This window comes from Trichechus manatus, unplaced genomic scaffold (assembly GCF_000243295.1).
Source record: "Trichechus manatus latirostris isolate Lorelei unplaced genomic scaffold, TriManLat1.0 scaffold00144, whole genome shotgun sequence".
Taxonomy (NCBI): domain Eukaryota; kingdom Metazoa; phylum Chordata; class Mammalia; order Sirenia; family Trichechidae; genus Trichechus; species Trichechus manatus.
This window is the reverse complement of record NW_004444080.1, coordinates 2,969,931-2,992,677: the sequence shown is the minus strand read 5'-3', so window position 1 is coordinate 2,992,677 and position 22,747 is coordinate 2,969,931. Positions and strand designations below refer to the sequence as shown.

Here is a 22,747-nt window from a genome sequence, read left to right as displayed (position 1 = left end):
AAAGCTCAGTATTAAGGTCATGAATGTTTAGAAGAAAAATTTGCTTGGGGAAGGGCAGGAAACAGGAGTATTCATCCAAATTTAGAATTACAGAAGCATTAAGATGGACAAAATTAAGCTTTTCTTTTGTAGGGCACGAGGGGAAATTATGACTTCGCTTGGGACTTTTCTTTTTTTAACTATACAAAGAAAATTATATACAAAGAAATTCAACCAGTCTCAGAAAGCTTTAACCACATCTCGATTAAACAGCATAAAGAACCTAGCTAGAAAAGAAAACAAGTATGTAAGCAACTTTGATCAAATTAAGATTTTTGTTTTTCAAAGTAGAATTAAAAAAAATAAAGAAATGGAGAAAATGATTTTGATTCTTGTCTTTTACGGCTTTGTTAACTTAACTTGAACCTTGTGTTCAGCTCATTTATTATGTAGGAGCTTCATTATTTTGGTGAAATATTGTAGCTATGAGTTTTTGTCTGTCCAATACATCTCCCATCTGCCGTTAACTGGGAACAACATGCTCCCTTTTTTTTAGGAACCCCTTTGTAATTCATATAAGTAATGGTACCTTCTTCTCGCCTAGCCAAGTAAGAGGCAGCTGGCATAGTACTGGCTTATCACAGCCTGTTCCTCTGGCCAGGAAGAGGTACATGACCTAAACCAGGTCTATCAGAATCAGGAATTTTTCAGAATTAATCTGACACTAAGGTGTTCAATAAGCACTGGCTAAATGAACGTTGGATAAATGAATGAATTAACTAGTGTGGAGACATGTCTCTTTCCTTTAGAGTCCTGATTCTAGGAGACGATAACCCTGACCTGTACCAGGCCCTTATTAATTTCATAGAAGAAGCTCATCATTAGTAGAAGATAATGATGCCAAGAGAAAAGGAACTCGTAAACAAGCATAACTAAGGGATGAATAGAGAGAATGTTCATGAAACCCTCCTGGAATTTCTGGTTTTATGAACTAATGAATTCCCTTTTTGCTGAAGTTGATTTCCGTTGAGTTTCTACAACTTGCACAAGAAAGTATCATGACAAATACAATCATATTTGGTAGTGCTTTAAAGACTCCCAGAGAAACTAGCAGAAATGGATAGTGCTTCAAAGACCCCCAGAGTACCTAGCAATCATTATCAATTTAAATAAAATGTTTAGCATCATAGTGTCGTTGTTAGTTGCCGTCAAGTCGATTCCAACTCATAGCAACCCCATGTGTGCAGAGTAGAACTACTCCATTGGGTTTTCAAGTGTGTAACCTTTCAGAAACAGGTAGCCAGGCCTATGTTCCAAGATGCCTCTGGATGGATTTGAACCATCAATTTTTCAGCTAGTAGACAAGCACTTAACCATTTGTGTCACCAAGGGACTCCATGGATTTAAATAAAATTCAAAATTACTATTGGAATACGCAGAAGATTTTGCTCACAGTCCATTTTCAATTCATAGTTGCTCCCACATTAAGTTTAATAATATTACTTTAGGAAAAAATAGATAATATTAAATCCATATATGCTGCATATGTTGCATAATATAGAAGACTTTAAAAAGGTAGATGTTTATTGTTTAATTTTCATGATTTAAGAATTTCATGTAATATTAGAAACATTTACAATTTATTAGTAACTCCTTATTGCATTTCTTTTTTTTTTTTTCTTATTGCTTTGGAAGGAGATTTTAAATTTACCATCAATTGATGAGTTTCATCTTATGGACGTTAAGTTTTGAATTAGAAGTTCAGATTCCTACAAAGCCACAAAAGAGAGTTTACTGCAGGCTGAGCTACAGAGTATAGCTGTAATTCCAGTGAAACTGATCTGCCTTATCAGCTTGGGGGATCATATCACAACTGTAAACTCTGCTTTCAAGTGTAGATGATGGATGGGTAAAACATACCTCAATGGTAATTCAACATTCATCCAACAAATATTTATTGAGTACTCACCATGATAGAGGTGTTGTTCTAGGTACTAAAGATAAAACCATGAAGAAGGTGGAAAGGACCCTGATATTGTGAGCTTTATATTCTAATGGAAGAGAAACAATAAAGTAAAGAAATAAATGAGGTAATTTCAGATAGTGGTAACAAATGTGCATAGAATAAAAAGGGCATTGCATTAGAGAATGACTGGGTTAGGGAAAGCCACTCTGGGGAGAAGATGTTTTAACTAAAATCTGAGCGAAAGCAGCTAGTCAACTGAAAATCTTGGAGACAAGCATTCTAAGCAGAGAGAACTTCAGTGCAAATGCTTTGAAGAGGCTGCATGTTTGAAACGCATGAAAAGCAGATGGATATCTAACACAGCTGGAGTGTGGAGAGCAAGAGGGAGGTGGTCAGAGATGAGGTCAGAGAACTAAGAAGGGATATCAGAGGGCGCTGGTAGGCTCGGGAATGATTTTAAAAACCATAGGAAGCTATTGAATATTTCTGGGTGGCACGAAGGGTTTGAATTTGACTATTAACCTAACGGTTGTCTGTTTAAACCCGCCCAGAGGTGCTGTGGGAGAAAGCCTGACATTCTGCTTTGGTAAAGATTACAGCCAAGAAAACCCTATGGAGCAGTGCTACTCTGTAACACATGGGGCCACCATGAGTCAGAATTGACTCAGTGGCAACAGGTTTGCTTTGCTTTTTGGGGTTTTGGGAAGCTATCAAAGAGTTTTAAACAGGGGAATGACACATCTGATGTCCCACTCAGAAACATCACTCTTGCTGTTTTGTTAGGCTGGGCTATAGGACTCAAGATTAGAATTAGCAAGACCAGTAGGAGGTTATTGGAAGAGTCCAGGTGAAGCACGATGGTAGCTTGGACTGAAAGCATCAAATGGAGAGAAGTGGAATGATTCGGGATATGTTTGCAAGTAGAGAGACCGTATGATTTATATGAGGCAGCTGAAGGACAAAGAGGAATTGACAAATCTCATAACTACATCTGACATGAGCATTAAGACTGGTTCAATCTGACAAACTGACAAACTGGTTTTATTTACTTTAGGTAATATGGTGCACTTACCAAATCTCGAAGTTAAACTAACCTGTAAAATTTACTCTCATTATCAGGACACTAAACCCTGGTAGCATAGTGGTTAAGTGCTACGGCTGCTAACCAAAAGGTCAGCAATTCGAATCCACTAGGCACTCCTTGGAAACTCTATGGGGCAGTTCTACTCTGTCCTTTGGGGTCGCTGTGAGTTGGAATCAACTCAACAGCAATAGATTTTGGTTTTTAAGCATCATAAAGTAAAAATGATTAAGCCAACCAAAATAATTAAGAATGCAATTTATGTTATGATCTATTTTCCTTTGAAAGAAAAATAATCACCTACAAAAGAGGTTTATTGCTAGAGAGAAGATTACGGGAGTTTGAATGTGTTTGAGGTCTTTAAGTTGGTGACCTTATACAACTTACACAAAAATCCCGTTGTAAATTCCTTCAGACTTTCTGTATCACTTAGTAGGGTCTTTAACTATTATCCCTCTTTTTTGTGTAAGTGTATGCTTTTTTACATACTCTACATCACATTTTTTGGCTTACAAAAGGGCTCAATAAACATTTCTCAGTATATGAATTAATTCCTATATAAAAATGCATCCCTCATCTTCATCTCTTCATAGCTTACTCACTCTTCCAGTAAAATACAGCTTTGAGTCCTCCATAAGCCTTCTCTGATGCCTCCTTGGTCCTCCCAGGGCATTTCATCCTCCTCACATTCATTGATTGACTTATTCTCTTTACTTAGCATGGTAGGTACTAGACCACATTGACAAGAAAAGCAGTCCCCCCATCATTGATACAACTTCATGATCCATTTTCTAAAAGTTAAAATCTCAACTAACAAAAAGATTCTTAATGTTTTATTCCCCTGGGCAAACACTGAAATCTTTTCATAAATCTTGAATATTTTATTCTCCTGAATAAAACCCTTTAATAGACCCTTAATATTTTACTAGACAACACTTTGTGACCAGTATATTATCAGTATTCCTTTCAAATAGCCTTAAGTTCCCTAAAGGAGCCTGGGTGGCACAAGCAGTTTATGATCGACTACTAACTTAAAGGTTGGAAGTTCTAACCCACCCAGCTGCTCCATGGAATAAAGGACTGGCAATCTGCTTCCATAAAGATTACAGCCAAGAAAACCCTATGGAGCAGTTCTCTGTAATACATGGGGTCGCCATGAGTCAGAGGCTGACTCAGTGGTAGCTTACAACAAAAACTAAGCTCCTGAGGAATGATAACATCCACCTTTCCTCTGTTGCTGACCATTCACCATATCCCATCTTCCCTACCTAAGTGCATGGGGCACTTCCTGTTTAAGTGCATGGGGCACTTCCTGTCTAGCACTTGGCTGCTGAGTTACTCTCCTCCTTCCTTCTTGCAAGGCAGTTCTATCAACAGCAAAATCGTCCTTCTAAATTTTGAGTCTGTGGTCTTTTTCTCATAATATCTCATCTTTCCTAGTAAACTATAAGCTCCTAGACCAGTGCTAGTAACTACCACAAAGTGTTTAGCAAATATTTTCTTAATAAATTATCACATATATTAATTAATAAGCAGATGAGTGAATGAATAAATGAAGAGCTGCTTTGATCGCTCAGATCTGACTTTGAGGGCAGCCTCATTTGGGCTATTTTTTTAAAAAAACTTTCCATCTACTCAGATTTGCATTAGAAAGCCCCCTTTGTACAAACACTCCAGGGCAACTGTGCAAAATCACTTTGAAAGCAAATGCCATCAAATATTAATAAGATAAGCCAAGGGAAATAAGCTTGAAGTTTGTCCCAGATGAAATGAGCATTTTCCCCATAGTATGAATACATACAGGAATTAAAAACTCCACCCAGAGAAGCATGTGGGTGGCAAAGCTAACTGGGAAAAGCAGAGTGAGTGAGACAGGCTGGTAAGGTTAAATGAATGGAAACTCTCTGAAATGGTGAACAAGGACCTTGGAAATTGCTGTAATGTTTCCCAATTGATTTTCTTCCCAAAATACACCAGAACCAGTTGCTGTTGAGTCAACTCTGACTCATGGCAACCCAGTGTGCATCTGAGTAAAAGTGTGTTTCATAGGGTTTTCAGTGGCTGATTTTTTGGAAGTAGATCACCAGGTCTTTCTTCAAGGTGCTTTTGGGTGGACTCAACCCTCCAACCTTTCAGTTAATAGATGAGCACTTTAATAGTTTGCATCAACCAGAGACTCCTCACAAAGTATACATACAACCATATCTAATCTAAGGGAGAAATCAATTTAAAGTTACATACTAGTAATCCTACAATCACATTGTAACCTTCAAAAATAACTAAAACAGTGCAGGATCTCTACTGCAGGGTCTGGAAAGGCTTTGCATATGCTGACCAAGAAAGAAACAGGAAGGATGTCTGGGAATGACTGACTGGAATGGAAGAAAAGGGGTCCCACAAAGCTGAATCTCAAATGACAGTTTCCAATAAATTGCAAAATGTATTTTATTGGATCAAGAGACTATATATAGCAAAAATAGCCAATTACTCATTAAATAAGGGCCATGCGTCCTGGCTGTTCCTGTTCAGCATCCTCTTGCTACAAATATGAGGGCCATAATCAGCTCTAGGACTGATCTTACACACAGACTATGTGTGGTAGTAACAAGAGCACCGGGTTAAGACTCAGAAGAGCTGGATCTTAGTTCTAGTTCTGCAACCTATTGGGCAATTGGCCTTGGCCAGATCACTCACTTCTCTGGGCCTCAGTTTACTCACCTAGAATAAAAACATCACTGATATTAATCCCACAGGACTATATGGATATATGTAAGGTATAAGCAGAACAAGCTATAGCCTAGAGATGTGTTGAGGTAGACCTTCTGCCACTCCAGCCTCTTCCCCACATGCTTAGATAAGTTTTGATGTTATGTAAATAAAGAAGTCTAACTTAGTTATAAACTTTTAAATTCTATGAAACATAATAAGGTGTAACAAACTGGTATTCCATTTTCCCTGAATATATCCAGTGAAGCCTCTCACCTGGCAGAGAGCCAGAGAAATGAAAGGACCAAGTGAACTCACCCTAAGGAAAGAAAATTGTGCACTGGGACAGAAATAAAAATTAGAATCAGTCTAAGAAAGAATGTCAAAATAAAGCTGGGATATGGTATAAAGTTGTTCCTCCTAGCTGGCAACAGCATATTAATCATGCAATATTGAGGTTTTGTGATCCCAGAAGACATATTGACACCTCTTGGCCAAAGAAGGAGCCAGCAATGCCCTGCTGTATAAGAGAAAACATGTTGTTTCAAAGCCAACTAGGTATTTATTGGGGGGGACAGAAATTATTTTGATTTTATGTCACCACAGGAATTTTTTCTTTATTTTCTTCCTCCCCAGCCACAGCAATTCTTGCCATCAAATTATTCCTCTGCAATCTAGAAAGATAATCATGGCAGTTCTAGTCCCTGGAAAGAAAAATGAAATAAGACACCAATTCAAGAATTAAAAATCAGATATTCTGAGCATCAACTGGCCTTCCAAATCCACTTGCTAATCATTGGATTAAAATTGCCAGAGAGAGCATCCTAATACAATATTGTCAGTTATTACCCATTGCCATCGAGTGGATTCGGACTCATAGCGACCCTATAGGACAGAGCAGAACTGCCTCATAGGGTTTCCAAGGAGCAGCTGGTGGATTCCAACTGCCGACATTTTGGTTAACTGCCGAGCTCTTAACTACTGTGCCGCGAGGGCTCTTGTCAGTTAATGGGTACAATCATTTATTTTTAAGTTTGATCTTTACTCTCATGTGTGTCAGACATGGCCATATGAACACATATCAAGGGCCCTTGATATGCCAGCACACTTGTCCGTAGCAGCAGGACAAGACTACTTACAGCACACGTACTAGACAAAGCTGCACTGCTATACCACTTGCTTGTCTTTAAATATTTATATTACTACTTGCCACATACAAAAACACATGACATATTTTACACATAAAAGCGGGTAACGCTAAAACATATAAATAACATGCATGTAAATACTGAAGCATAATAATGGGAAAAAAGTAATAAATCAAGGACCAACTTAAGAATTGCCATTGAGTAGATTCCAACTCATAGCAACCCCATAGGGTTTCCAAGGCTGTAAATCTCTACGGAAGCAGACTGCCACATCTTTCTCCTATGGAGCCGCTGGTGGTCTCAAACCAACCTTTCGGTTAGCAGTCAATCACTGTAATCACTGCACCACCAGAGTTCCTTAGAAATAGAGCATGCCACATCCTCTAACCTATTTGTTGGCTCCTCCCAAAATTCAGTTGCCTATGTTCACTTATACTGACTCAATACTGTGAATATTTTATGTATCGCTCTATTGTTTTTTAAAAAATAGTTTTCATCACACGTATGTGCACTTAACCATACATATTTTAGATTTCTTGTTTTGGAGTTTTATTAAAATTATATCATTCTATGTATTATTTTGTGATTTGTTTTTTCATTCATTAATATGTTTCTAAGATTCATCTATTTTTTTTTCCGTGTAGGTGTCATTTATTCTCATTGCTGAATAATATTTCATGGTAGATTATAACACAGTGTATTTAATTGCTATCCTCTTATCTGACATTTGGGATTTTTTTTATTTTTCTAATTAATTAACAGTGCTGCTATGAACATTCTTGCATATGTCTGTTAGGGCTACAGAGGCGAGAGTTTCTCCAGGGCACATACATGTGAGAAGAATTACTGGATCCTAGGTGATGTTCTAAATTTTTTCCTAAATTTTTGGTGCCGCTTTATACTACTTCTAACAAAGCAGGGGTGTTCTCACTGACTCACATACTTACCAAGACTGGCATTGTCGGCTTATTTCATTTTGCTTGTTAAGTAGTTTTAAGTGGCTCCTCAGTGAAGCCATAATTTGTATAATGATGTTGAGCTTCTTTCCAAATGTTTATTTATCATTTTAATTTCTTTTTTCTGGAAATTCTTGTGCATGTCCTTTGTCCCGTTTTCTAGTCAGTCGTTATTTGCTTAATGATTTACAGGAGTTTTTATAGAATCTGGATTCCAATCTTTTGTCAGTTGTATACATTGAAAATATTGTCTCCCAGATTCTGGCGTGGTCTTTTCACTTTCTTTATGATGTCTTTTAATCATCTGGGGATCTTTTAATGTAGTCATACTATCAATCTTTTCTTTTATGATTATTTCTATTTGTATTTTATTTAAGATAGTCTCCTATTTTGCTTCTAAAGTTTTTCTAGTTTTGCCTTTCACATTTCAGTCTTATATCAATCTAGAATTGATTTAGGGGTAAGATAGGAATCAATTTTTTTCTCATATGTTAACCAATTGTACCAGAATCACTTATTTCTACTGATCTGCATTGGCTTTCTCTTTTATATCTTTTTATTACATTTTCTATTTCAGCCTGATATGTAAAAATGCAATTGCTTTTAAAAAATGCATCTTACATCTAGCCACCTAGCTAAACTAAATTCTCTTACAATCCTAATGACTATCTGTGGATTGTTTAGGGTTTTCTATGCAGACAATCATATTATCTATATAATTTCAGTTTTATATACCATATTTTTATGCAAATAATACACACATTTTACATTTTTTTGCCAACTGTGCAACCTCCTTACCTGTTTTTTTCTTAAATATGTTATGCACATTATATGTGTGGGTGGGTTATTTATGTGGGCACATTATTTGTGAAAAAAATACATATTCCTTTCTGCAGTAGACTGAATAATTGTCTCCAAAAGATTTCGAACGAAGGAAGATTTGATAAATGTATTAGATGTGACTACAGAAGTAAGAGATTAGAGGGATGTGAGAAAGTAGTCTTGAGCCAATAAATGCACGTGACCTCTAGAGGCTGAAGCAGACAAGGAAACAGATGCTCCCCTCAGAGCCTCCAAGAAGAAACCAGTTCTGCCAACACCTTAACTGTAGTATAGTGAGATTGATTTTGCACTTCTGACTGCAAGAACTGTAAGATAATAAATTCCTGTTGTTTTAAGTCACTAAAATTTGTAATAATCTATTATTGTAACAATAGAAAACTAATACACTTTCCAAGCATTTTTATTTCTTTTTCTCGCCTTAATTCTTTGGCTAGAAATTCTTGCACAATGTGTCAGGTAATATTGTTGTTTTATTCTAACTACATGCTTTCCTAACAGATTCCTAAATACGATAGGAAGGAAAACCCATAATACCCTAGATATTTTCAGATTTATTGACTCTAATATCTTTCCAAAGAAGATTCCAAATTCTTGTCTAAAGGCTATATAGTTACAGCTGGAAAAAATGTTTCACATATTCCAGGTACACTACTTTTCATGGTAGCCAGCTAATTCTCATGTCTATAATAATGATCTCTGCTGTGTTAAGCACTTGGTCCATATATATCCCTTTCTTTACTTGTGATTGATTGATATCTTCTCTATGTCTAGAAAGGATTGTGGTATCAAAATTATTAGAATAGGAAAATTAAAAATAACAAAAGAGCATAACATTCTAAAAAGAATAGAAAATAGATGGACCAGGTGCTTGAAATGAGTAGTGCACACAGTTGGAATTCTGAAAAAACTTATTGTTTAGGAGGACTTAATTTACAAGTGAGAGACTGACTTGCCCATCAGTCATTTATAAGAACATCTTTTTAGGTATATAAATAGCCATAATTATTAATAGCATATGTTATCCTGAAGAAGTGGGAGTCTCAACTGTCAGCTGACACCAGCGTCAGAGAAACTTAGAGGATTTACATTAAAATATAGTCTTTCTCACATGATTAACAGTGTGATAATTTTAGTATGCAAACCTAAGCATTTATTCATCTAATACAAAGTTTAAACTAATTTTGATTATGATTTAACAGAAAGAGGGACAAAAAACTGTAGTTCATTCTTTTGTGCTTTTTATGCATTTTATACCATCATTCTTAAAGTCTTCTTGAAGAAAAAATATATATTATTTTTTCTATGATTGGGAATCTGTTGATTCACTCGAACAAGAACTGAACAACAGATAAATTATAAAAATTTTTAAAGGACAACTGTAATGCCTACTTCCTTAACCAAAAAAAAAAAAAAAAAACTCTAAACCCATTGCCATCGAGTGGATTCTAACTCATAGCAACCCTATGGACAGAGCAGAACTGTCCCACAGGGTTTCCAAGGCTATAAATCTTTATGGAAGCAGACTGTCACATCTTTCTCCCACCAACCTTTTGGTTAGCAGCCAAGTGCTTTAACCATGGCACCACCAGGGCTCCCCTCTCTAAGGAAGAGAACGCTAAAAAGATGATTGTATGGTGCTCCCTGAGATTTTGGAAAGTTTTGTTAAACAGTTTCAGATTTCTGAAATCCATGTCGTCTTTTTCTAGTCTGTGCCACAAGAACGAAATCCTTCCACTTTCATAGAGTTAATTTGGTGCTGCATACATTGGAAGCATACACACAAGGTAACCAGTAAGATTTCTTGCCCCAAGTGGAGGTGTCGTCTTGTCACAAGCTCCCAATCCAGTATTTGCTTTTCTCATAAGGTGTACATTCTTTCCACTGATTTGTTCCTGAAGAACCAGCTCATTCCACTGAGCTACCTTCTGTAAAGGAAAACATCAACACAAAGAAAATTCATTTTCCTAGCAAGTGTTTTTATGTATTGACCAAGCGCTGCTTTAACTAACCCTCTCCCTACCCCCACTTGCATTCCTGATGCACAAAATCAAAATGGAGGAAAGGACACAGAAAAGTTTCACCTTGAAGTGTTCCACCTACTCCTTTCTCAGGACTGGATGTAGAGTCATCAGTGGAAGGAATGAGGAGATTTTTCGGCAGACCCAGCATAGATTAAGGAAAACACTACCCAGTTTGAGTATCCTTCTAGGATCTGTTAGCTCAGTCTGGCTTTCGAGGCCCGAGATCTGGTGATCTAAACAAAGCAGAAAATAGGAGGTCAAGATTTGCCTGCTTAGGCTGACAAATGATGTAAGCCTTAGGAAAAAGTAATAACAATAGCAACACCCAACATTTATGAATCATATACTATGAACCAGACTGTTAGGATATTTCAGATGCTTTGTATATTCCAATTCTTACAGTCTTCATAACAATTCTATGAGTTAGGTACCAATAAGGAAATTGAGGAACATAGAGCTTAAGTAAAAAGCCCCAAATCACATAACTGTAAGATATGCTGCCTCTTAAAAGTTCTTGAGGTTTTCATATTGTCCAGCCAGTGCACCAGGACAGAGGACCATATAGGATTCAGTTAGAACCCTACCTGGATGTTGGCTACCAATTCCACTAATCTTGGTGGTGATAGCTAAGAGCCTGGATGGAACCCAAATCCAGTGAAGGAGAGAGCACTACTGCTATATGCAGAGCATTGCACATCTGAGAGGAATGTAAGAGTAGTATAATGCATGGTTGCTGCCCTCCAAAGTTTTACATCCTAAAGATAACCTTAGGCATTCACATGAAACAATTCAGTAGCACTTCAACCCAGTACCTATTTATTCCATTCAATTCAATAAACATCTGGTGAGTTCATTCTACTCCACAAACTGACTAAAGATGCACAAATCAGGGTCTGTACTCAAGAACAGGAACAATGACAAAAGTGTGAGCTCTGTTTCTACAATCTCAACGTTTATTGGGGGGAAAGTAGGCTTGTAAATTGCCAATTAATATTTCAATGTGGTCACAAAAAAAGACCAGACTTACTGGTCTGACAGAGACTAGAGAAACCCAAGAGCATGGCCCCCAGACACTCTTTTAACTCATTACTGAAGTCACTCCTGAGGGTCACTCTTGAGCTGAAGATTAGATGAGCCCATAAAACAAACAATACATGGAGCTCAACCATGTATATGAGAGTAAATGGGCACACCGGCCCAGGGGCAAGGACGAGAAGGCAGGAGGGGATAGGAAAGCTGGATGAATGGAAATGGGGAACCCAAGGTTGAGAAGAGGATGACACATCAAGGGGTTGGCAGTCAATGTCACAAAACAATATGTTTTGAATTATTTAATGAGAAACTAATTTGCTCTGTAAATCTTTATTGAAAACACAATTAAAAAAGAGTTTCAGTGTGGTCAGTGCACTTAAGCACTAGGTGCTCAAGAGGAAGATATTCTTTTTAGAAGACCAAAGCTTAAGCTCAATCTTAAAAGATCACTGTAAAGTATCTCTGTAATATTTCTATGAATGGAACACTTCTCATTTGAAAGCATGTTTTATTTTTATTCCTAAATGAACCCATTGTGTATGTTGCATTTCCTTGGTGCATTACAGATGTGAAAACCTAAGAGTATTGTCCATTCGTGCGCACAATTAAACTTCATATATGACAAGTCAGTCTAACTTGGAGCATGGCATTTGGAAAATCAATTTATTGAAAGACCAGCTGTCAGGGCAACTTACACATGTATCTTCAACTCAGTAACCTTCTGCTAGCTGATGCAAAAGCTCTATCAATGGCTAGATCAATGCTGCTAGTAAAGAGATTTCTCATGTTTTATCCATTGCAATGCCTTATTTTTACACACTTCAAGAATCTAAGGATATAGAGGTATATTGTGGGTGATGTTAATATATTTTAGAAATAAGGTCAAGATCCAAAATTTTGACATATGTATCAGCAGTGTTCCACTTCAGATTCATTAACTCTTTCAATATATCCTTACTGGACACACTCTCAGGGTGAGGCACCGTTTGGGCACAGAGGATACAGCAGTTAATAAAGCAAGCAAGATTCTAGTTTCAGGAAGCCTACATTCTAGTGGAGACTGACAATAAATATGTAAGAAATGAATAAATAAGCTCATTTTTAAGCAATGATAAGAGCTATAAAAAATAAATAAAACAGGGTAGTCAGAGAATGGCTTGAGTGCTGTAGAAGGAAGCTCTTTTAGCTAGGGTAGCTTCAAAAGCCCTCTCTGAAAACATGACATTTTATCTAAGACCAGAATGATGGAAAAGTATTAACCATGAAAGATCTCGTAAGAATAGTCCGGAAAGAAGGAACAGCAGTGCAGTCTCTGAGGCAGCGATGAGCTTGAAGTGCTTGAGGGACAGGAGAAAGCCAGAGTAGCTGGATAATATTGAAAAAAAATTATAGGGATCAGAGATGAAGCCAGGGAAGAAAGCTGTAGACAGATCGTGTAGGGTCTTACGAAATAAGAAGATTGGATTTTCTTTTTTTCCCAACTGACTTGGAAAGCCATTGAAGAGGTATAAAGAAGGTAATGACATGATTAGATTTAAATTTAAAAGATTGTTCTGCCTGCTATAAAGAAAATTGACCATCGGAGAAAAGAGTGAAAACAGAAAAATCAATTAAGAGGCAAGGGGAGGTACATAAACAAAAGATGATGGTGGCCCAGATTAGAGTTACAGAAGATGGTGAGAGGTGATCCCATTTGTGATGCACTTTAAAGTTAACACAAAAAATATTTATAAATTGGATGGGGTGTGCAAGGAAAGAGAAGAGTTAAGAATGACTCTTGGGGATGATAAACATAAGACCCAGAAAAATCTGAAGAGGAACTGGAAAGTATAAAAACATTCTCTTTTGTCATGTTAAGTTTGTGATGTCTATTAGATATCTAAATGCAAGTGTTTAAAAAAGCATCTAAAAGTATGATGCTGGAATTCAGAGGAAAAATGCAAAAAAGGAATTTAGACTTAGGAGTCATTATCATATGTTGTTGTTAGTCATCTTCGACTCAGGGCTCATGTACAACAGAAGGAAAGATTGCCCAGTCCTGTGCCCTCTTTGCAGTCACTGGTGGGCTGGAGTCCCTTGTTGCAGCCACTGTGTACTTTGAGTGCTTTCCATCCTAGGGAGCTCATCTTCCAGCACTATATTGACAATGTTCTGTTGTGATCCCTAGAGTTTTCACTAGCTTATTTTCAGAAGAAGATTGCCAGGCCTTTCTTCCTAGTCTCTTTTAGTCTGGAAGCTCTGCTGAAACCTGTCCTCCCTGGGTGACCTTGCTGATATTTGAAATACTGGTAGCATAGCTTCCAGCATCATAAAAACATGCAAGCCACCACAGTCTGACAAACTGACAGGCAGGTCATGGTATTATCATATAGGTAGCATTTAAATCCATCAGAATGAATGCCATCATAAAAGAAAAAGTATAGAGAAAGAAAAAGGGCTCATGCATAGACTGCAGCCTCCAACATTAAAGGATCTGGCAGAGGAGGAAGACATGGAAGGGAGATTGAGAAAGCATCCAGTGAGGTAGAAAGAAACCAAATAAATGTGGTGTCATGAAAACTGAGATAATTTCAAAAAGAAACAGTTCGTCAGTGCTGGCTACAAGGTCAAGAAACATGAGGACAGTTTATTGATGGCTCTTGAATATGATGAGTTTGAGAGCCCTGGTGATCTGGATAAGAACCATTTCAGAAATATGGTAACAATGAAAGCCTGACTATAGTAGTATTTTAATTAGCTATTGCTGGGTAAAAAACCACGACAAACTCAGTGCCTTGAAATAACAACTATTATGTCTCAAAAGTCTATGTGTCAACTGAGTGGCCTGCTAATCTGCCCTGCTAAACAGGTCTCAGCTGGGCTAGCTCACGTATCTGCAATCAACCAGCAGGTAGGCTAAGGATCAGCTGTTCTAGAATGACCTCAGACGGGAAGATGACTCATCTCTGCTCTGCAGGGTCTCTGGACCTTCCAAAGGCTGTTGTTGTTTGCCATGGAGTCAATTCTGACTCATAGCATCCCTACAGGACACAGTAGAACTGCCCATAGAGTTTCCTAGGCTGTAATCTTTACTGGAGCAGATTGCCAGGTCTTCTCTCTCACGAAGCTGTTGTGGGTTCAAACCGTGGACCTTTTGGTTAACCATTGCGCCACCAGGGTTCTATCGGAAACATTAACCCTGGCTTATTTTCAGAACGGTGGCAGAGTTCCAAGAAAGAGGGCAGAAGGTCACGAGGCCTCTGAAACCTTGGTTGAAAAGTGGCATACCATCATTTCCCCCACATTCTGTTGAAAAGAATAAGTCCAAGTCCACTCCAGAGTGTGTGGAAACTAGAAAGTTAGAGGACAAAGGGCATAGATACAGGGAGGCTATTAATTAGGATCCACAATGCAATTAAGTTACCCTAAGTGGACAACTGGGTTGAGAAGAGAGTAAGAGGACAGTGCATGGAAACAGCCACAACTATTTTGAAGAATTTTGCTGTAAAAGGTAACAGATACATGGGTCCCAGAACCAGAGATGCTATGGTGTCAAGGATTTTGTTTGTTTGTTGGATTTTTGTTTTTTCTAAGATGTGATATGAAACAGTGTGTTTATAGGCTGATCGAAATGTTTCATTAGACACAGAGAGAGAGAGAGTTCAGGAAAGAGGATACCTGTGGAAATAAAGTCCTTTACTAGATGGTAGGCTAAAATCGGAGATGCTGGCCTTATACAAGAGAAGGGATATTTCTTTGAGTGTACAAGGAAGGAAAGAAGAATATGTGCATGCCAAGTCTTTTGCCATCAAGTCAATTCCAACTCATAGCAACCCTATAGGACAGAGTAGAACTGCCCCATAGAGTTTCAAAGGAGAAGCTACTGGATTTGAACTGCTGCCCTTTTGGTTAGCAGCTGAGCTCTTAACCACTGTGCCACCAGGGCTCCTCCACGTGTTAAACTGGATATTAATTTTAAAGTTCTCAGAGATTAGGAGTGCTCTACCTGTTCAGGAAAATATTTAAAAAAAAAAAAAAAAAAGCATCTGCTTACAAATCAAAATTCCACAAAGGACTTTTCACAGCAGGCAACTTCTGCTGTGAAATAAAGCCATTGAGAAACAAAGACAACATAAGTTCAGAAGACGAATCACCTGGGATCAGTGTCTTGATTCCAGAAATCAAAATATTTCATAATGGCTTGCAAACCTATGGACAGACAGTTCTCTAGTGAAGTAAACTGTGTCCTTAGAGAAGTCACTGTCCAGCATAAAACACTGATATGAATCCATTTCACAAACTTGCATTATTATCGTACTCCTAGAATGTTACATTCTGAATGTGCAATATTGCATCCTTTATCTCATTAATCACTTTAGGAATTGAGAAAGCCGTTGAGATGGTTAAGATTGTGTGTCAACTTGGCTGGACCATGATTCTCAGTGGTTTGGTAGTCGTATAATGTTGTGATCACCCCCATGATGGATCTGCTATGAGAGGTCAATCAGCTGAAAGGAGTTTCTTTGGGTATGTGGCCTGCATAAAATATAGGTGGACATTCTGGCAAGACTCGTGGCTTTTTGCTGTCTCTGAATCCTGCAGCTGGCTCCTGTTGGTCTGACCTCTGGTTCTAGGGCCTTGAGCTAGCAGCTTAGCCGTGGTCTTGCTTGCCAATCTTGGGATTCGTCGATCTTCGTAGCCTGTGAGCAATAGCCCTGCTCTCTGACCTGCCAGTCTTGTCTTCCCCAGGCCCTGTGGTTAATGTGAATCAGCAGAAGCCTCCAGCCTGACCCACGGACTTGGGATGTTCCAGTATCTACAATCATGTGAGCTATTTCCTTGGTATAAATCTCTCTCTATATATATGTTCTATACACTTTACTAGTTTTGCTTCTCTAGAGAACCCAGCCTAAGACAGCCATTCCCTTAAAGATCACTTGAACTTACAAACCACAACATGCATGAAGAATTCATGAGCTCACTGTAGAGGCCCGTTGAACTAATGGCCTATGACTTGGGTCAAATGTCTTTGAGTGCCTAATACCATTTAGGCAAATTAGTTCAGACAGAGGTGGTTGGAGGAGAAAAACTTCACAAAGTTAAATGTGTAAAATATGAGTTTATTTTGCAGTTTTTACACATTTTTTCTCATTAAATTGCAGATTGAGAAGGAGTTATGCATGACTGGCAATGGGCTTGGTATGTACAAAAACTATTTCAAAATCAGAGATCCTCTTTCATTCAAACCAGGTTCTTACTTCACTGGGAACTCTAAATATTTAGAAACTGAACTTTTTACGTCAATTGGTAAGTCTTTATTTTCACATGAGTTGAAGCCAATATGAAATGACTTATAAGTCAAAACCAGAAGCTTCCTAATTTCAAAAGCCTTCCTGTAAATCATCCCTAAATATGATTTCAACCTAGACAGATTGCCTCAGGCAGTCTGGAAGGATCCTAATAGGCAGGGGCAGATTACCCAGTAAGCAAGGTATGTGCAGGCTTTCAGTAACCAAAGTATTAAAAAAAAAAAAAAAACCTGTTGCCAATGAGTCGATTCTGACTCATAGTGACCCTGTAGGACAGAGTAGAACTGTCCCATAGGGTTTCCAAGGAGTGACTGGGTGGATTCGAACTGCCAATCTTTTGGTTAGCAGCCAAGTGGTTAGCCACTGTGCCATCAGGGTTCCAAGTATACACAGGCTTAATTGTGTTTACTTACTAATCTGTAGTGCACAATTTCACATGAGTGTTTTGTGTGTGTGTGAAAAATGGGTGAAATTGTGTATTACAGATTACTAAGTCAGCACAAGTAACCCCATGTGTACCTTGCTTATTGGGTAATCTGTCCCTGCTAACAGGACAAGGTTATGGACAATTAAGCAGCTGGTGGAACTCTTTAAGGAGTTCTTGATTTCTATTTCCTAGTAAAGAAAATATTCCAAAATCAAAACTGTTCCAGTATTCTCCATCTGACTCTAGGAATGCCTAATTGAACCAAAGCCATCACACCGAGGGATGAGCAGGTAAAAGGAGAAATAGTAAGACAGTCATCACAAATAGAACATTCAAAGGTGAGGAACACACAAGCACAAGGAAAGCCATCTGGACAGACCAGAGGCAGAAAAGAAATAAAACAAGTTTAATTCACTTTGGTAAACATTTATTGAACATCTACCTTGAGTCAGACAAGGTTCAGAAATAGAGAAGAGGAAGAGGTACAGGGCAAGAGAGACATATAAATTATAATATCAATATAATGCGATGATAAGGCTAAATATGGGATTCAATGGGAGCCCAAAGGAGGGGTGCTTAATGGAGTCTGGGACTCCAGAGGAGGTATGCTGGAAAGTATATTACCTAAGCTATATCTTAAAGGGATGGATAGAAACTAGAAAAGTAAAATAGAAGAATTTAAGGAGAGAGAATAAGCCAAGCAAAGGTCCAAGGGCATGAAATATCATAATGTCTCTGGGGAAAGTACAAGTAGTAAAGCTAGAGTAGAGTAGTTAACAGATCAGGTTATGGAGAACGTGAATGTTAAGTCTACCCTTGATCCAGTAGATAAAGCAATCTTTGCGGATTTTTAACACAGATGTGACATGATTTGAAGGGCTCATGATGAGACTGAGACATCAGTGAGGAGTAATCTAAGAGTATATGAAAAGGAAGAGCCATATCCAAAAAAAAAAAAAACATAAAGTAAAATGGACAGTGTTTGGCAGATATTTGGAAATATAGACAGACATACAGAAAGCAGGGGGAGTAGGGAGGGTGATCATATCAGTAGATCTAACACCAACAGAAATAAGCCATGATCAAGAGCCTGAGGGATAAAGTAGCTTTCAGCCTTACCCTCAACCGAGGAAATTTTGACATCATTCTCCTTCAAGCAGAAGTCCACATGGAGATTACCCAGAGGTCTGTGAATAGAGTCCAAAGCAGATATACAGGCAGTCTGTACCATTGAGAACACCTAGGGCATTTTATTCATGGAAACATTAGGGGGCATATGAAATGAGTTACATCTTGGAGCATCTGAAGGAAAGATAAAAATGACATAAATCTGCTAGGATTATTTGAGGTGGTAGTTATGGTAAAAAAAAAAAAAAAAAAAAAAAACAGTTGCTATCCACCAATTCCCACTCATGGTGACCCCATGTGTACAGAGTAGAACTCCACTCCTGGGGTTTTCAGTGGCTGTGACCTTTCAGAAGATTGCCAGGCCTTTCTTCCAAGATGCTTTTGGGTGAGATCAAACTTCCAGACTTTCAGTCAGTAGTCAAATGCTTAACCGTTTGTGCCACCCAGGGACTCCCTTGGTAGTGACTGTAGCCATATCTATATCTACAGACTGTAGCTACCACTGAGGAAAGTGTGTAATCAATCAGTTGAAGTAACTTGTTCTTTGACTAAGTCAAAAGGGAAAAACCACTGATCTTCATAGGCACTCAGCTTTTGCTATCACCAAAATCAAATTAAAAATGTTTGACAACCTTAATTCTAATTTCTCCTCACAAATGAAACTCAATATTTGTGTGCTTCAACTCTTCCTTAAAGCTTTTTCACTGACCTTTGGTTACTTTAAGGAAGCTAATTTATTAAAACTGTTTAAGAAATTATTAGTTGAGAAAAGGGGATTTTAGGGTCAGAATTTTGATGATTCAAGAAGTATTGGGAATGCTAATAATTTAAAAATATTGAATAAGATATTTACTGTTGCTGTTCAAATATGATAAATCTCTATAAAGTGTAGCCTACAAATATATGAGTCAATATTTCATGAGATTCTCATTTATGAAAAAAAAAAAAAGTCCTGGGCTGTAAAAGAACCCAGTGCTTTTCCTGGATGACAGAACTGAGATAGCCAGCTTATTACATAAACTGAAATCTAGTATCTCTCTGGACAGCTTTAAAAAGATGTAGCTCAGACATAAATTTCAGCTATCCTGGGTAGCAGGATAAGCTAAATCTTTTTTTTTTTTTTAATTGTGAAATCTCTGCATCTATATTGTCATGTTAAGTATCAGTGGCCGAGTTGCTTTCCTGTCGTTGTTATAAAATCTAATCCCCAGTAATTGAAGAGACAACTGACTGCATCACAGCTGTAAGAACAGCTCTCTAATAGGAAAAGAAACAACACACAAAAGCTGAGATCAAATCCTTTTAATGGGCTTTCAACTTTCCCGGGAGGAGATCCATTCCAAGCATAAACACAATCTCCAGAGATAGTCTTTTTATGATGCTCTTAAATGTCTAATAGGTGTTCCACATCCGCTCTGAACTTGTGAACCCAATAGGGATTTAGAGGTTTCTGTAAGTGTAGTGCAGTATAGTATGTATGTAAGCATACAAGAGCGCGTGTGCACACACACACACACACAATGCAGGCATTGTCTTTGCACTATTGTTGCCAAAACCCAGCTGTATAGTATCTTCAGACCCTAAAAAAATTTATTTTCCATTCACAACCGAAAATAATAGCTACAAAGTGGATTAAGGTCACTCTACAAAATCAATAGCTATCTAACTTAACACAAAAAACATTCATGAACTGGATGGCATACTCTTCTGTAGTGTTGAATTTTTTAGTTAGATATGTATTTTATAGTCTTCATTTAACAACCCTACATAATAAACTTATTTCTCAATAGCATATTTTCTTCATAATGTTGATATAGAAAAAGCATTCCAATTTTGAAAGTGCAAGTTGGAATCCTTTGTTGGCCTGCAGGGACTAGTAATTTCACAACTTCCCACAGCATGTAAATTTTCATACTTAAATAAAAGCAAACCTCTATTTATGTAGCAAATATGGTCTTGGAAAGGTCTTTAAAGATGGAGTATTAAAATAAGTTACAATGTAGTAAATAACTGAGGAATTCGCTAGTTAAGTAAAACATATAGTAAATCCTTTTACATAGTTAATCCTTTGATAAATTGAAAAAAGGTCTTTTAATATATCTGTTATGTAAATTTAGACTTTGTGTATGAGATTTTCTTAAACTGGAGCAGACTGTTATACCTTCTTGCTGAGGAAAAAACAATTCTGATTGAATTAATTAAGACTGTGGTGATATTGCTCAATCATTTTAACACTGACTAGGTTGTTTAAAAAAATAGTAATTTATCCTATAATGGCTGAGCAGACTAGTCTCCATCTTCCCCACTTTGGTTACCTCAAATATCCATGTATCAACAACAATTTTTCTAGCTGGAAACAACAGAGCCCATTCCATCCAATTTATGCATAAAAAGAACATGTTAAAGGATGTAAGTAGCTCATTAAATCTCACTAAGGCTGGAGATATCCGTCTTACCAAGAAGAATATTCTGATTACACTGAAATAGAATGCTCCAGTAAAGGTCCCATTGCCACCACCATAGCCCTAGAGTCTGCACTGCCCACCCAGGGACCATACTCCTAAAATGTCTTGCTTCTGTGACCTCTGAAAGCTCCTTGTCTCCCCACCCTCACAGGAAATGAGTCTCTATGGTGTAACCTCCTCATGTCGCTCTCTTCTGAACTGAGTCTCCAATGGGTTCTCTCCAACTTGCATTCTAGCTTCAGTGGAAATTAGGAAGGCGTCTTCTGTCTTCTACCTGAAAATGATATAGCATAAGGTGAGAGATTTTAGGAGGGGTAGTCAGAGGTGCTAGGAAGACTATAGAGGTATTTATGGTTCAGAGGTAGAATTTTCACCTTCCATGCAGGAGACCCAGGTTCTATTCCCAGCCAATGCACCTCATGCACAGCCACTACCCATCTGTCAGTGGTGGCTTGCATGCTGCTATAATACTGAACAGGTTTCAGTAGAGCTTCCAGACTAAAACTGACTAAGGAGAAACGCTTGGAGATCTACTTTTGAGAATCAGCCAATGAAAACCCCATGGATCACAACTGTCTGATCCACAGCAATCATGGGAATGGTACAGGACTGGGAAGCATTTTGTTCTGTTGTGCATGGGGTCATCATGGGTTGGGGGTCAACTCACTGGGAGATAACAACAACAAAAGAAAGACCACAAATAAGATAAATATTCACTATCATCTCTGCTTATCATCAATATAATACATTCTCCCATGCCTAACATTCCAAGCAGTGACAACCACAAAAACATATGTTTATTTATAACGTAATATGACTATTCTTTTTTAAAATGAAATGCATTCACTGTCTCTCTGAAAGGGGGACACTCCACAAAGTCATTGGCTACACCATCCATCTCCAAATCCACACCCAATAGTCTGTAACAAATGGGTGAAGTTGAGAAATCAATCATCACTAGTAATGAACCCTATAAAAACTAATAAGGGAACCACAGAGAGAATTAGAGTTAAATTAGTTAAACATATAAATATATTCATAATAATAGCAAGGAAGAAGCCCTGGTGGTGCAGCAGTTAAGTTCTGGGCTGCTAACCAAAAGGTAGCAATTGGAACCCATCAGCTGCTCTGCTAGAGAAAGATGTGGCAGTCAGCTTTTGTAAGGATTACAGCCTTGGAAACCCAATAGGGGATTTCTACTCTGTCCTACAGGGTCTCTAGGAGTCTAAATTGACTTGATGGCAATGGATTAATAGCAAGGACAAAAGTAGCACTATATTAGTCATGAGGCTATATTGCTATTTACAATGTAATTTTTCTTTGCTCTCAGCCAGAACCTCAGGTAGTTGGATTTCTTTTCATCTGATGTGGGGATCAAAGTTTTATATCCATAGAGTTTAAGACTTTGGTGATTTTGCTCTACTTTTCAATGAACTTTTACCATGTGATGTGACAGAGCTAGAAGGCACTCCAGGGATCCAGTGGATTTGAATTAAACTTTTCTCTAACCCCAACTGTGTAACAACAGTATTTCCTCTTAGTAATCAGGATTATTTACCCTAGTCAATACAATAACTCCTCTTTTGTCTACTAATCTAGTCACTTGTGAAGCACTAAATGGCCAATTGGCAGTCTCAGCTTTCACCCTTTTTGTATACCATGATTAAAGCCTTCTTCCTTTAAGTATCAAGACGTATAACCAAGTGA

At 37.8% G+C, this 22,747-nt stretch overlaps 1 long non-coding RNA gene across 1 annotated transcript in view; it reads right to left on the bottom strand.

The window, feature by feature from the left end:
- Positions 1-19,684: 19,684 nt before the first annotated feature.
- LOC111822252 (uncharacterized) overlaps positions 19,685-22,747 on the bottom strand; it is a 36,056-nt gene continuing 32,993 nt past the window's right edge. The window contains exon 3 of the long non-coding RNA XR_002825538.1: positions 19,685-21,314. This is a non-coding gene — a long non-coding RNA (uncharacterized LOC111822252). The remainder of the gene's footprint in view (positions 21,315-22,747) is intronic.